The sequence below is a fragment of the Cervus canadensis genome, chromosome 22, assembly GCF_019320065.1.
Source record: "Cervus canadensis isolate Bull #8, Minnesota chromosome 22, ASM1932006v1, whole genome shotgun sequence".
NCBI lineage: Eukaryota > Metazoa > Chordata > Mammalia > Artiodactyla > Cervidae > Cervus > Cervus canadensis.
Genome location: NC_057407.1, coordinates 33,858,262 through 33,874,203, shown reverse-complemented (window position 1 = coordinate 33,874,203; position 15,942 = coordinate 33,858,262).

Genomic DNA, 15,942 nt, shown 5'->3' with positions numbered 1-15,942 from the left:
CATCAGGGTCTTCCCTCTTACTTAATGCTTTTATTCACTTTTATGTACAACTAACATAACCCCAAAGAGCTAATACATTTTATTTTATAATATTGCCCATAAATTTTATGCATTCATTCTTTATTGTTCCATCTGTCATCACTGCATTCCTGCCTCTATTCATTTAACAAATATTTACTGAAGACTTGTCATATGATGGCACTGTTGTAGGCTCATCTATACATTAGTAAAGAAAAAAGACAAAAACCCATGACATGATAGAACTTAGATTTTGACAGGGTAGAGACAGACCATAAATGAAATGAGCATGTTATTATTTATGTAATAAGGAATACCATAAGGACTATGGGGAAATAACTCAGGGAAGGCAGATGAGTTTTGAAGAGCAGAGTGGATTTTAAATTGATTATTCAAATAAGGAGTTAATGGAAAGGTGACATTTAAGCAAGTATATAAAGGAGGTTAGCAATGAGTCAGCTGGATGGCTATCTAAAGGAAAAGCATTCCAGGTGGAGGGTCCAGCAAGGTGGCAAATTAGAAGGATATCAGTGAGGAAAGGAGTACGAGGGAGATGGAAAAGCCATCACAGTTGCAGAGTAAAAACTATCATAGACATGAATCGGCCATGGGTGTACATGTGTTCCCCATCCTGAACCCCCCTCCCACCTCCCTCCCCATCCCATCCCTCAGGGTCATCCCACTGCACTTGGCCCTGAGCACCCTGTCTCATGCATTGAACCTGGACTGGCAATCTATTTCACATGTGGTAATATACATGTTTCAATGCTATTCTCTCAAATCATCCCACCCTCGCCGTCACCTGAACTCCCTGCTATTTCTTGTAAGTTAAGCAAACATCTTAAGTTGTCTTGTGTAATTTGAGCAGGCGTCTATGTCATGGAAGTAATGCCTGAGGCAGAAATTCAGACACACAGGTGCTTGATGTGGGAAGTCGTCAGTGATGGCACAGAACTCAGGAGTAGATGGAAGAATGGGATGTCAATAGCATCAGTTAACAGTCCAAGTGGGCTTCCAAGAGACTTCATCCTTGTGATCACAAAAATCCAACATTCTTCTGTCTTCCTCCTCCTCTTATCTTTGTCAACTTCTCTACAGTCTCTACACTCCTCTTCATTCACCTACTTAACATATTATATTTCTACTGCTAACTCACATACAATTTCCTTATTAAATAGAATATAATCCCCTTTGATCAATATTCTCCAAAAATAAAAGAAACTTGGTTAAAAAAAAAAAAAACAACCTATCACAGACAGTATGTATGACTGGTGGCTCTACCTCTCTCCTTTAATTTTGGGGGGCTTTTCACCAGTTGGACATGGTGGAAATGATGCTATGTGATGTCTGAGCATAGGTCTTAAAGGGCATGCAACTTCCATTTGGGATCACCATGCCAGAGAAAGTCCACTGCCAAGTAGGAAATCTGTAGGAAATCTAACTACCCTCAGGCTGCTGTATTGGAGAGACCACGTGGAAAGATCTCATAAGTGAGTCAGAGACATGCCTGATGAGTCTTCAGATATTTATGACACCCCAGTTCAGGCACCAAACCTGTAAATGAAGAAGACTTCAAGATATGTTTGCCCCAGCCCCCATCAGATGGCAGTCATAGGAGAAATGCCAAGTCAGAATAACCCAGCTGAGCCTCACTGGTCCCAGAGCTCTTGAGAGGCAACAGTAAATGATTATTAGTTTTTTAGAGCCTCTCTGTTTTGGAATTATTTGTTACACATAAGTGGATAACTGCAATTAGTAGCCTTTTGAGTATCTTGAACAAAGGAATGATATTATTTCTGTTTTAACAGGATTTTTCTGGATTTGTGGAGTGGAGGAAGAGAGAATAAGAGATTATTTTAATAGTACAAACAAAAATATTAGTTGCTTGTGGAGGCTCAGCAGGGAGGGGTGTATATATATATATATATGGCTGATTCATGTTGTTGTATGGCAGAAAACAGCACAGCATTGTAAGGCAATTATCCTCCAATTAAAAATTTAAAATATATTAGTGCCTTGGACCAGAATGGTTGCAGTGCCCGTATTGAGAAAGAGTATTTAAATGTACTTTGAAGATGTAGGCAATAACTTTACCTGAGCGATTAGATGTAGGGTATAAGATAAAGCATTGAATAAAAATGTTTACAAAGTTCTTAAGCATCTGGCTGAATCTTAGCTCTCATTTATTGGTTGTGGGCAGAACATGGGTTGAGCTGGTTTGAAGGTAAAATTCAGGACCCAAGTTGGGTTTGTTAAGATGTATATGTCAATTTGACATCACAATAGAGAAAGTAAGGAATTAGCTACATGTAAGAGTCTCTTGTTCCTAGGAGACAACCTATCTGAAGAGATAAATGTGGGAGACGTTAACATATAGAAAATATTTAGCCAAGAAAATTAATGAAAGTGTAAAAGGAGAAAAGAAAGACCAAGAACTCAGAGCACTTCAGTTTTCAGAAGCCAGACAGATGACTTGGTGCTAGCAAGGGTGTTCAAGAGAAAAGGGCCAAAGACGTAAAAGAAAAATTAGGAGTGATGTTCAAGGCAGCCAAGTGGGAATAATTCTGAACCAGTATTCGTTATGCAGCTGAATACCTGAAAAAGAGTGTAAAGTTTTAAAAGCCATTTTGCCTCTATTCATCAAACCGTGACAACCAATATTGGCATCTTGAGTCCATTCTGTGTGTAAACATCAGTAAAACTTCAGCGCATATTCTCAGTTGCAAGTGTAACTTCAGAACCTGGTGGAGAATTGGGAGGAAACTAATACTTTTTTCTAGGCATGATACCAAATCATAATAAATAAGAGGGATGGTTAGGGCAGGGTGTTTTAGCTTCCTCTCCATTTGTTGAGTGTCAGGGGGCATCCACCACAATAACTCTTTGATTTTAAGCGCGGATTTTCCTGCAGGACATTGAGGCTATATCAGTCTTACTATTCATATTAAGGGCTCAAATGATCATTAATGATACCATGTTTTCTCACATGATACATGTTGTCACAAATTTAAATATATAAGCTGAAGAAATAAATTAGTCCAACCATCCTATAAAATGGGCTTTTGTTTCCAGGAGGCACAATTAAGCTTCATTCTGCTGATTTTTCTCATCTATATTTCCCATGTGTTTATTTTCATCACAATACAAATGTCACAGTCCTGTTATTTTATCCCTTAAGGATGCTGGTATTAAACATAATGTAAAATCTCAAAGAAATTCACAGTAATATACACATATAACTAGTTTCATAAGTGAAGGGTTGAAATGAACTCTCCAAGGATTGTATTTGCTATTAAATGTTCCCTGTTGAAATGAACAGATAATTAATACGCCTCATGGTTAGAATGTAAAATCTGCTTCATTACACAAAAACCTAGGGAATTAAAACCATCCTTTTCTAATTTATGAAAGATAAATTTAACTTTTAAATTCCATGTTTTACTCATTATTAAGGACTGATAATATGCACAATGTATGTGAAAGCCAATTATCTAAGAGCAATTTTAGGTTCACAGAAAAATTAAGATGAAAGCATTGGCATTTCTTATATGTCTCCTGCCCCCATGCATGCATAGTCTCCATTATCAACTTCGTCACCAAAGTGACACATCTGTTACAGTTACTGAGCCTGCACTGACACCTTATAATCACTAAGAACCATAGTTTACCTGAAGGATCCACTCTAGGTGTTGGACCTTCTTTGGGTTTGGGCAAGTCTGTAATGACATGTGGACCTCACTAGTCGCTCAGTGGTAAAGAATCTGCCTGCCAATGCAGGAGATGTGGGTTCAATCCCTGCATGGGGAAGATCCCCTGGAGAAGGAAATGGCCACCCACTTCAGTATTCTTGGGAATATCCCATTAAAGAGGAGCCTGAGGGGCTGCAGTCCATAGAATCACAAAGAGTCAGACAAGACTGAACGACTTAACAGCAACAGCAGATAATGACATGTATTCATTATTATAGTAGGAAGCAGAGTATTTTCACCACCCTAAAAATCCACTGCGCTCTACCTGTTCATGATCTTTAGTTTTGAAGGATAATTTTGCAAGGCTAAGAATTCTAGGTGGATATTGTTTGTCTTACCACTTTAAATATTTCACTTCACACTTATTGATTGCATAATTTATGAAAAGTTGGATGTTTCAAAGTTCTTATCTTTGCCCCCGTATGAAAAGTGAAAGTATTAGTCACTCAGTCACATCCAACTCTTTGAGACCCCATGGACTGTAGCCCACCAGGCTCCTCTGTCCATGGAATTCTCCAGGCAAGAATAGTAGAGTGTGAGGAGCCAAGATGGCGGAGGAGTAGGACGGGGAGATCACTTTCTCTCCTACAAATTCATCAAAAGAATAACTGAACGCAGAGCAAACTTCGCAAAACAACTTCTGATCGCTAGCTGAGGTCATCAGGCGCCCAGAAAAGCAGCCCATTGTCTTCGAAAGGAGGTAGGACAAAATATAAAAGATTAAAAGTGAGACAAAAGAGCTAAGGACGGAGATCCGTCCCGGGAAGGGAATCTTAGGCAGCATTGCTTGGAGTAGGGTCCGGGCCTGAGTGCCCTGAGGACAATCGGAGGGAGCTTCTGTGAGGTGCCAACTTGAACTGTGGGAGACCAAAGGAGAGAGAGTGAATTAACCAGCCCGAACACACTGCCGGCGTTCGCAGAACAAAGAGACCGAGAAAATCCAGAGAAGAGCTCGCAGGCTGCGGACCGGCCCAGCCCCGCCGGAGGCAGGAGGCAGGGGGGAGGGGAAGGTCGCGGCGAGACACAGGGCGAAGGCACCCCACCAGCGTGGGTGGGGACTGGGGCTGGGGACGCGGAGGGCGGAAGGCGCGCGCACCCGACTGGCGCCTGCGGAAACTGAGACTGGGTCCGCGGAAGGGAGGGGGCGCGCCACATCTGGGGATAGTGCGCCCATCAAGCCCCTGGCTGCCTGGACCGCTCTGACGGGGAAGGCACAGAGAGCAGGCGCAGCTTTTTGTTCCGCGCTTTTGTGGAACACCCGAGGGCTGGAACCTCGCGCAGCGCGGGCCGCGCTCCATATAGAACAGCCTGGAGCCTGGGCAGCGCAGATGGAGAAAGCGGCGTCGGCCCCTCCTGGCAGCACCAGCCCGTCCCCGCGGCGCAAGCCCCTCCCTGCAGTGCCAGCCCCTCCCTGCAGAGCGACGGAACTAGCTACCTGAATAAGAGTCCACCTCCGCCCGCCTGTGTCAGGGCGGAAATGAGGCTCTGAAGAGACCGGCAAACAGAAGCCAAATAAACAAAGGGAACCGCTTCAGAAGGGACTGCTGCAACAGATTAAAATCCCTCTAGAAAACACCGACTACACTGGAAGGGGCCTGTAGATATCGAGAAGTGTAAGCTGGAACGAGGAGCTATCTGAAACTGAGCCGAACCCACACGGACCGCAACAGCTCCAGAGAAACTCGTAGATATAATTTTACTTTTTCCTCTTTTTTTATTTTTTATTATTTTTTCTTTTTTATTTTTTCTCTTTTATTTTCCTTTAAAATCCCCTATTACTCCCCCATTACTCCTTAACTTTCATTTCCATAGATTTTTACGATTTTTTTAATTAGAAAAAAAAATTTTTTTCTTACTTTCTTTTTTTTTTCTTTTTTTTCTTTCCTTTTTGTCTTCTATTTTCTATTTTTCTTTTTCTCTTATTTCTTTTAAAGTCCTCTAGTACTCCTCTACTACTCCTTAACTTTCATTTTCAATACACTATAACCTTACCAAAAAAAAAAAGAGAAGCCCTGTTTTTAAACCGAAGATTATTCTCTCCCAATCTTGACTCTCTGTTTTCTACCTCAGAACACCTCTATTTCCTGCTTTCCCCTTCTCTTCCCAATCCAATTCTGTGAATCTTTGTAGGTGACTGGGCTACGGAGAACACTCTGGGAACAGACAGCTGCGTAGATCTGTCTCTCTCCTCTTGAGTCCCCCTTTTTCTCCTCCTGCTCATCTCTATCTCCCTCCTCCCTTTTCTCCTGTTCATGTAACTCTGTGAACCTCTTTGGGTGTCCCTAACAGGGGAGAATCTTTTTGCCATTAACCTAGAAGTTTTCTTATCAGTGCTGTATAGTTGGAGAAGTCCTGAGACTACAGGAAGAATAAAACTGAAATCCAGAGGCAGGAGACTTAAGCCCCAAACCTGAGAACACCAGAAAACTCCTGACTACATGGAACTTTAAGCAATAAGTGACTGTCCAAAAGCCTCCATACCTACACTGAAACCAACCACCACCCAAGAGCCAATAAGTTTTAGAGCAAGACATACCACGCAAATTCTCCAGCAACGCAGGAACATAGCCCTGAACGTCAACATACAGGCTGCCCAAGGACACACCTAACACATAGACCCATCTCAAAACTCATTACTGGGCACTCCATTGCTCTCCAAAGAGAAGAAATCAAGTTCCACGCACCAGAACACTGACGCAAGCTTCCCTAACCAGGAAACCTTGACAAGCCAATCGTCTAACCCCACCCACTGGGTTAATCCTCCACAATAAAAAGGAACCACAGACCTCCAGAATACAGAAAGCCCACTCCAGACACAGCAATCTAAACAAGATGAAAAGGCAAAGAAATACCCAACAGGTAAAGGAACATGAAAAATGCCCACCAAGTCAAACAAAAGAGGAGGAGATAGGGAATCTACCTGAAAATGAATTTAGAATAATGATAATAAAAATGATCCAAAATCTTGAAAACAAAATGGAGTTACAGATAAATAGCCTGGAGACAAAGATTGAAAAGATGCAAGAAATGTTTAATAAAGACCTAGAAGAAATAAAAAAGAGTCAATTAAAAATGAATAATGCAATGAATGAGATCAAAAACACTTTGGAGGGAACCAAGAGTAGACTAACGGAGACAGAAGATAGGATAAGTGAGGTAGAAGATAAAATGGTGGAAATAAATGAAGCAGAGAGGAAAAAAGAAAAAAGGATCAAAAGAAATGAGGACAACCTCAGGGACCTCTGGGACAATGTGAAACGCCCCAACATTCGAATCATAGGAGTCCCAGAAGAAGAAGACAAAAAGAAAGGCCGTGAGAAAATACTCGAGGAGATAATAGCTGAAAACTTCCCTAAAATGGGGAAGGAAATAGCCACCCAAGTCCAAGAAACCCAGAGAGTCCCAAACAGGATAAACCCAAGGCGAAACACCCCAAGACACATATTAATCAAATTAACAAAGATCAAGCACAAAGAACAAATATTAAAAGTAACAAGGGAGAAACAACAAATAACACACAAAGGGATCCCCATAAGGATAACAGCTGATCTATCAATAGAAACCCTCCAGGCCAGAAGGGAATGGCAAGACATACTGAAAGTAATGAAAGAGAATAACCTACAACCTAGATTACTGTACCCAGCAAGGATCTCATTCAGATATGAAGGAGAATTCAAAAGCTTTACAGATAAGCAAAAGCTGAGAGAATTCAGCACCACCAAACGAGCTCTTCAACAAATGCTAAAGGATCTTCTCTAGACAGGAAATGCAGAAAGGTTGTATGAACGTGAACCCAAAACAACAAAGTAAATGGCAACGGGACCACACCTATCAATAATTACCCTAAATGTAAGTGGGTTGAATGCCCCAACCAAAAGACAAAGATTGGCTGAATGGATACAAAAACAAGACCCCTATATATGCTGTCTACAAGAGACCCACCTCAAAGCAAGAGACACATACAGACTAAAAGTGAAGGGCTGGAAAAAAATATTTCATGCAAACAGAGACCAAAAGAAAGCAGGAGTCACAATACTCATATCAGATAAAATAGACTTTCAAATAAAGGATGTGAAGAGAGACAAAGAAGGACACTACATAATGATCAAAGGATCAATCCAAGAAGAAGATATAACAATTATAAATATATATGCACCCAACATAGGAGCACCGCAATATGTACAGCAAACACTAATGAGTATGAAAGAGGAAGTTAATAGTAACACAATAATAGTGGGAGACTTTAATACCCCACTCACAACTATGGATAGATCAACTAAACAGAAAATTAACAAGGAAACACAAACCTTAAATGAAACAATGGACCAGCTAGACCTAATTGATATCTATATGACATTTCACCCCAAAACAATCAACTTCACCTTTTTCTCAAGTACACACGGAACCTTCTCCAGAATAGATCACATCCTGGGCCATAAATCTGGTCATGGAAAATTCAAAAAAATTGAAATCATTCCAGTCATCTTTTCTGACCACAGTGCAGTAAGATTAGATCTCAATTACAGGAAAAAAATTGTTAAAACTTCAAACACATGGAGGCTAAATAACACGCTTCTGAATAACCAACAAATCATAGAAGAAATCAAAAAAGAAATCAGAATATGTATAGAAATGAATGAAAATGAAAACACAACAACCCAAAACCTATGGGACACTGTAAAAGCAGTGCTAAGGGGAAGGTTCATAGCATTACAGGCTTACATCAAGAAACAAGAAAAAAACCAAATAAATAACCTAACTCTACACCTAAAGCAACTAGAGAAGGAAGAAATGAAGAACCCCAGGGTTAGCAGAAGGAAAGAAATCTTAAAAATTAGGGCAGAAATAAATGCAAAAGAAACTAAAGAGACCATAGCAAAAATCAACAAAGCTAAAAGCTGGTTTTTTGAAAAAATAAACAAAATTGACAAACCATTAGCAAGACTCATTAAGAAACAAAGAGAGAAGAACCAAATTAACAAAATTAGAAATGAAAATGGAGAGATCACAACAGACAACACTGAAATACAAAGGATCATAAGAGACTACTACCAAGCAGCTCTATGCCAATAAAATGGACAACTTGGATGAAATGGACAAATTCTTAGGAAAAGTATAACTTTCCAAAACTGAACCAGGAAGAAATAGAAGATCTTAACAGACCCATCACAAGCAAGGAAATCGAAACTGTAATCAAAATCTTCCAGCAAACAAAAGCCCAGGACCAGATGGCTTCACAGCTGAATTCTACCAAAAATTTAGAGAGGAGCTAACACCTATCTTACTCAAACTCTTCCAGAAAATTGCAGAGAAGGTAAGCTTCCAAACTCATTCTATGAGGCCACCATCACCCTAATTCCAAAACCAGACAAAGATGCCACAAAAAAAGAAAACTACAGGCCAATATCACTGATGAACATAGATGCAAAAATCTTTAACAAAATTCTAGCAAACAGAATCCAACAACATATTAAAAAAATCATACACCATGACCAAGTGGGCTTTATCCCAGGAATGCAAGGATTCTTTAATATCCTCAAATCAATCAATGTAATACACCACATTAACAAATTGAAAGATAAAAAACATATGATTATCTCAATAGATGCAGAGAAAGCCTTTGACAAAATTCAACACCCATTCATGATTAAAACTCTCCAGAAAGCAGGAATAGAAGGAACATACCTCAACATTATAAAAGCTATATATGACAAACCCACAGCAAGCATCACCCTCAATGGTGAAAAATTGAAAGCATTTCCCCTGAAATCAGGAACAAGACAAGGATGGCCACTCTCACCACTACTATTCAACATAGTGTTGGAAGTTTTGGCCACAGCAATCAGAGCAGAAAAAGAAGTAAAAGGAATCCAGATAGGAAAAGAAGAAGTGAAACTCTCACTGTTTGCAGATGACATGATCCTCTACATAGAAAACCCTAAAGACTCTACCAGAAAATTACTAGAGCTAATCAATGAATATAGTAAAGTTGCAGGATATAAAATTAACACACAGAAATCCCTTGCATTCCTATACACTAACAATGAGAAAACAGAAAGAGAAATTAAGGAAACAATACCATTCACCATTGCAACAAAAAGAATAAAATACTTAGGAGTATATCTACCTAAAGAAACAAAAGACCTATACATAGAAAACTATAAAACACTGATGAAAGAAATCAAAGAGGGCACAAACAGATGGAGAAACATACTGTGTTCATGGATTGGAAGAATCAATATTGTCAAAAATGGCTATTCTACCCAAAGCAATCTATAGATTCAATGCAATCCCTATCAAGCTACCAACGGTATTTTTCACAGAACTAGAACAAATAATTTCACAATTTGTATGGAAATACAAAAAACCTTGAATAGCCAAAGTCATCTTGAGAAAGAAGAATGGAACTGGAAGAATCAACCTGCCTGACTTCAGACTCTACTACAAAGCCACAGTCATCAAGACAGTATGGTACTGGCACAAAGACAGAAATATAGATCAATGGAACAGAATAGAAAGCCCAGAGATAAATCCACGAACCTATGGACACCTTATCTTTGACAAAGGAGGCAAGGATATACAATGGGAAAAAAGACAACCTCTTTAACAAGTGGTGCTGGGAAAACTGGTCAACCACTTGTAAAAGAATGAAACTAGAACACTTTCTAACACCATACACAAAAATAAACTCAAAATGGATTAAAGATCTAAATGTAAGACCAGAAACTATAAAACTCTAGAGGAGAACATAGGCAAAACACTCTCCGACACAAATCACAGCAGGATCCTCTATGACCCACCTCCCAGAATATTGGAAATAAAAGCAAAAATAAACAAATGGGACCTAATGAAACTTAAAAGCTTTTGCACAACAAAGGAACTATAAGTAAGGTGAGAAAACAGCCCTCAGATTGGGAGAAAATAATAGCAAATGAAGCAACAGACAAAGGATTAATCTCAAAAATATACAAGCAACTCCTGAAGCTCAATTCCAGAAAAATAAATGACCCAATCAAAAAATGGGCCAAAGAACTAAACAGACATTTCTCCAAAGAAGACATACAGATGGCTAACAAACACAGGAAAAGATGCTCAACATCACTCATTATTAGAGAAATGCAAATCAAAACCACAATGAGGTACCATTACACGCCAGTCAGGATGGCTGCTATCCAAAAGTCTACAAGCAATAAATGCTGGAGAGGGTGTGGAGAAAAGGGGACCCTCTTACACTGTTGGTGGGAATGCAAACTAGTACAGCCGCTATGGAGAACAGTGTGGAGATTTCTTAAAAAAACTGGAAATAGAACTGCCATGTGACCCAGCAATCCCACTTCTGGGCATACACACTGAGGAAACCAGATCTGAAAGAGACACGTGCACCCCAATGTTCATCGCAGCACTGTTTATAATAGCCAGGACATGGAAGCAATCTAGATGCCCATCAGCAGATGAATGGATAAGGAAGCTGTGGTACATATACACCATGGAATATTACTCAGCGTTAAAAAGAATTCATTTGAATCAGTTCTAATGAGATGGATGAAACTGGAGCCCCTTATACAGAGTGAAGTGAGCCAGAAAGATTAAGACATTAACAGCATACTAACACATATATATGGAAATTTAAAATAGATGGGTAACGATAACCCTATATGCAAAACAGAAAAAGAGACACAGAAATACAGAACAGACTTGAAACTCTGTGGGAAAGGTGAGGGTGGGGGATGTTTCAAAAGAACAGCATGTATATTATCTATGGTGAAACAGTCACAGCCCAGGTGGGATGCAGAGACAAGTGCTCGGGCCTGGTGCACTGGGAAGACCCAGAGGAATCGGGTGGAGAGGGAGGTGGGAGGGGGGATCGGGATGGGGAATACGTGTAAATCTATTGCTGATTCATGTCAATGTATGACAAAACCCACTGAAAAAATAAACAAATAAATTTAAAAAAAAAAAAAAAGAAGAATAGTAGAGTCGGTAGCCACTTGCTTCTCCAGGGGATCTTTCTAACCCAGGGATTAAACCCAAGTTCCCTACATGGCAGACAGATTGTTCCCATGTGAGCCACCAGGGAAGCTATCTACCCTCTGGCTTCTTCCAGGATTTTTTAAAGTTTGGTTTTCTGCAGTTTGAGTATAATAGACCTAGGTGCAATTTTTTGAGCATTTACCTTTATTTGTGTTCTCCAAGCTTCCTGGATCTGTGGCTTGCTTGTCTGACATTGACTTGGGGAAATTAGTCAATAGTACCTTAAACATATCTTCTGTTGCTTTCTCTCTTTCTTCTCCTTCCAGTATTCTCATTACATGTATGTTAATCCTTCTGTAGTAACCCCACAGTTCTTGCATATTCTGCTTTTTAATTTTCTTTCCTCTTCATTATTCAGTTTGGGTATTTTCTACTGAGATACCCTTAAACTCAGAAATTCTTCAGCTGTATCCATCGAAGGCATTTTCATTTCTGTTAGAATGGTTTTTGTTATCTAGCATTTCTTTTTTGGTTCTTTGTTAGGATTTCCATCTCTGTTTCCATTGCCTATCGGTTGTTTGCATAATATCTACATTACCCCTTAGATCCCTTAGCATATTCATAACTTTTTTAAAAATTTGCAGTCTGGTAATTCCAGTGGCCCTGACAAATCTGAGTTTAGTTCTGATGCTTGCTCTCTCTGTCTCTTCATATTGCCTTTTCTGTCTTTTAGTATGCCTTGTAACATTTTCTTGATGATTGGCCCTGATGTATCAGGAAAAAGCAACTGCTATAAATACTAATGTGGTGGGGGCATGTAGGTGGAGGGGAAGGGCTCTACATTTCTATGACTGTGGCTGAAGTTGAGTATTACCCTTTCCCCAGATTGGTTAATATCTGGTAAAAATAGGCTTGCTTGAGTGCAGACTAGCTTGAGGAAAAAAGAAAGCTCTGAGGTATTTCAAAATTGTTGCTTTTCCCCTCCATCTGCCAGAAGCATAAGGGATTTTTCTCTGATATTTAGTGTGAGAAGCTAGTTTAGGTCCTACAAATAAAACTCACAAATGTGCAGGTGCCCCCAGTGACCAAACTCCCTGGAGCTTTTGACTCAGATGTGACCACACAGACTCTCCTGCCGTTTATCAGTTATAGTTGAGGTTTTCCTACTCTGACACTAGTTCCTGTGGAGGGTTCTGCTTATGGGTTTTTGTGATTCTCTGAATTTGACCTGTTTGTTTCTAATCTGAGAGTCAGTCATTTACCCTGTGCTCTCCTGTCTCATGGATTTAAGAAGAGTTGTTGCCCATTCACTCTGTTCGGCTTTTTACTAGTTTTTATAGTAGAGTGAAAATTTCTAAGCTGCTTGCATGCCAGCAAATAGTCGTTCTTTTTAGACCAGAGAACAGAGCCTTCTAATTATTATTTGAATAAGCATTCACATTATTACCACAAAATTCAAACAAAATTTCCTTCAGTTTATAGGTCATTTTTATATCTTATATTAAATGCATATATGTATATATGTACTGCCCACATTTCTATAATATTTAGTTATATTTTTGATTTGGAAAAACTCATACACAAGATACTATTTTTTATATATTTTTTACATATACTGCAGATATTTTTTTCAGACTACTATCCTTCAGGCTTAAACACTAGTGTAGCCCACCAGGCTCCTCTGTCCATGGGATTTTTGAGGCAAGAACATTGGGGTGGGTTGCCATTTCCTCCTCCAGGGGATCTTCCCCAACCCAAGATCGAACCAGAGTCTCCTGTTTCTCCTGCATTGGCAGACAGATTCTTTGCCACTGTACCACCTGGAAAGCCCTAATATTTCTTATAGTAGTGCATAGTAAATATGATGTAAAATATCTCACATTTTTCCATTAGTTTAAAACATTAAAAAGATCTTCTTCACCCAATTTTGCAATTGCTTGAAACAGTATATACACACCTGTACACACATAGGTGTATATACATATGTTTGTATATACAGTTGACCCTTAAAAATGTGGGGGTTAATGGTACTAATATCCCCCCACAGCTGAAAATCTTTGTATTACCTTTATATTTTTTCCTTGATATCTGAGGGGGATTGGTTCCAGGACTGGCCTTGGACACCAAAATTAGCTCAAAGCCCATAGTCAGCCCCTCTTATCTGCACTTTCACATCTGGAGCTTCAACCACAGATCATGCAGTACTGTAGTATATACTGAAAATGAAATCTGCATTAAGTGGACCGACACAGTTCAAACCTGAGTTGTTCAAGGCTCAACAACAGACGTAGATATGTGCTTGTATCTGTGTTCCGTATTTGGAACTGCTCTGTGTAAGCATTGGTATGAATTGGAGACTTCTATTTTCAAGAGCATAGTTAATTGTTCCAACACTATTGAAGGCTTACTGAACAGTGCAGCTTTTCCACCACTCATGTGAAATGTCTTATTGGTCATAAACAAATCCTTCTGTGAGGAGCTCCTCAAGCACATGGTGCTTACAGATACCTCCTTGCCTTTGCTGGTCCTCTCTCGGGTACATCCAGTGCCCATCTTTCCTTTTTTAAAGTATTTAATTTATCTGTTTGACTGTGTCGGGTCTTAGTTGTAGCACAGATTCTCTAGTTGTGGCATGAGGACTCAGTAGTTGAGGTGCACGGGCTTAGTTCCTCTGTGGCATGTAGGATCTTGGCAAACCTGCCACCCTTCCCTTGCAAGGCGAAATGTTCATCACTGGGTCAGCAGGGCAATCTCCCCATCTTTCCTTTTGGTACACGGTGTATACTTCTACTAATTCTTGACCTTCTCAGTTTAAGTGTCATGGATTGTGCTTGGTTTGTGCTTTCACTCCACTTGTTATACCTTATACTGAGTAATAATCAGTTGTTATTGGTAGAATGTCTGATACGCCTCTGGGTAAACTTGATCCATATACCCTGTAAGTAAGTAAGTGTTAGTCGCCCAGTCATGCCAGACTCTTTGCGACCCCATGGACTGCAGCCCATCAGGCTCTTTTGTCCATGAGCTTTTCCAGGCAAGGATACTGGAGTGGGTTGCCATTTCCTTCTCCAGGGGATATACCCTGTAATATATAGGAATAGATATATTGTTTTATTTCTAGAGGGATGAAGATTAGAAACAGGTACATGTATTGTTCAGCATGCGTAAAAGCCAACTGTTTAAATTTATATCTCATCACATCATTTACATACTGGGATTGTCCCTTTACTAGAAAGACTATTTTAATATGTGTTTGTTTTATTGAAATATGTTTTTAAACATATATATATATATATATATATATATATATATATATATATATATATATATATATATATAGAGCATAGTTAACTGTTTCAACACTATTGAACACTATAGTAACTGAACACAATTGAACATAATAATATGGTTTAGTCGCTAAGTCGTATCTGACTCTTGGCAACTCCATGGACTATAGCGCACCAGGCTCCTCTGTCCATGGAATTCTCCAGGTAAGAATACTGGAGTGGGTTGCCATCTCCTTCTCCAGGGGATCTTCCCAACCCAGAGATCAAACCCACATCTCCTGCAGTGCAAGCGGATTCTTTACCACTGAGTCACCCAAGAAGATCTATATAGGTGTGTGTGTGTGAGTGAGTTTGTTGTGTATGTAAGTTATTTATCCTTCAAGAAAATTAGGGTTGCCTTTTTAGGAGTGTGGCAAAATCAAAGTCAACCTTTAGTGTTTTAAAGTTTCTGTATTATAGGCATACAGTTTGGCACATTGCAAGCATGTAGGAAAGTCTATAGGAAATGGAAAAATGGTAATGACTTTATATCAGGCAAAACTTGCAGCCTGGAAGGGCAAGATATATCCATGCTGATAATTTTGCCAGTTCAGTCTTTGTCCTCTTTGTGGAAAAAAATTGAAGGGATGTCCATCGATGCCAGTGCACATCACAGGAAGTACAAACCACAAATGATCCCTTTTAAAGTTTGATATTAATTTGACACTTCATTAATTGGAAAGTCTCTCCTCTGGTTCTAGTTACCACTTCTCCAGTTGAAATCCAGGAAACAACAGCAGAGGCATCTTTGCCAGCTAACTTGAACAGTGTAACTCAGTTTGGGGGGAAGGTGATGGCCGTGGTACAAATTCATCTTTTTAGCCTCTTCTTAAGGGTAGTTACTAGTAATTGGGCAACTCCTTTGTGCAAAATCTGTG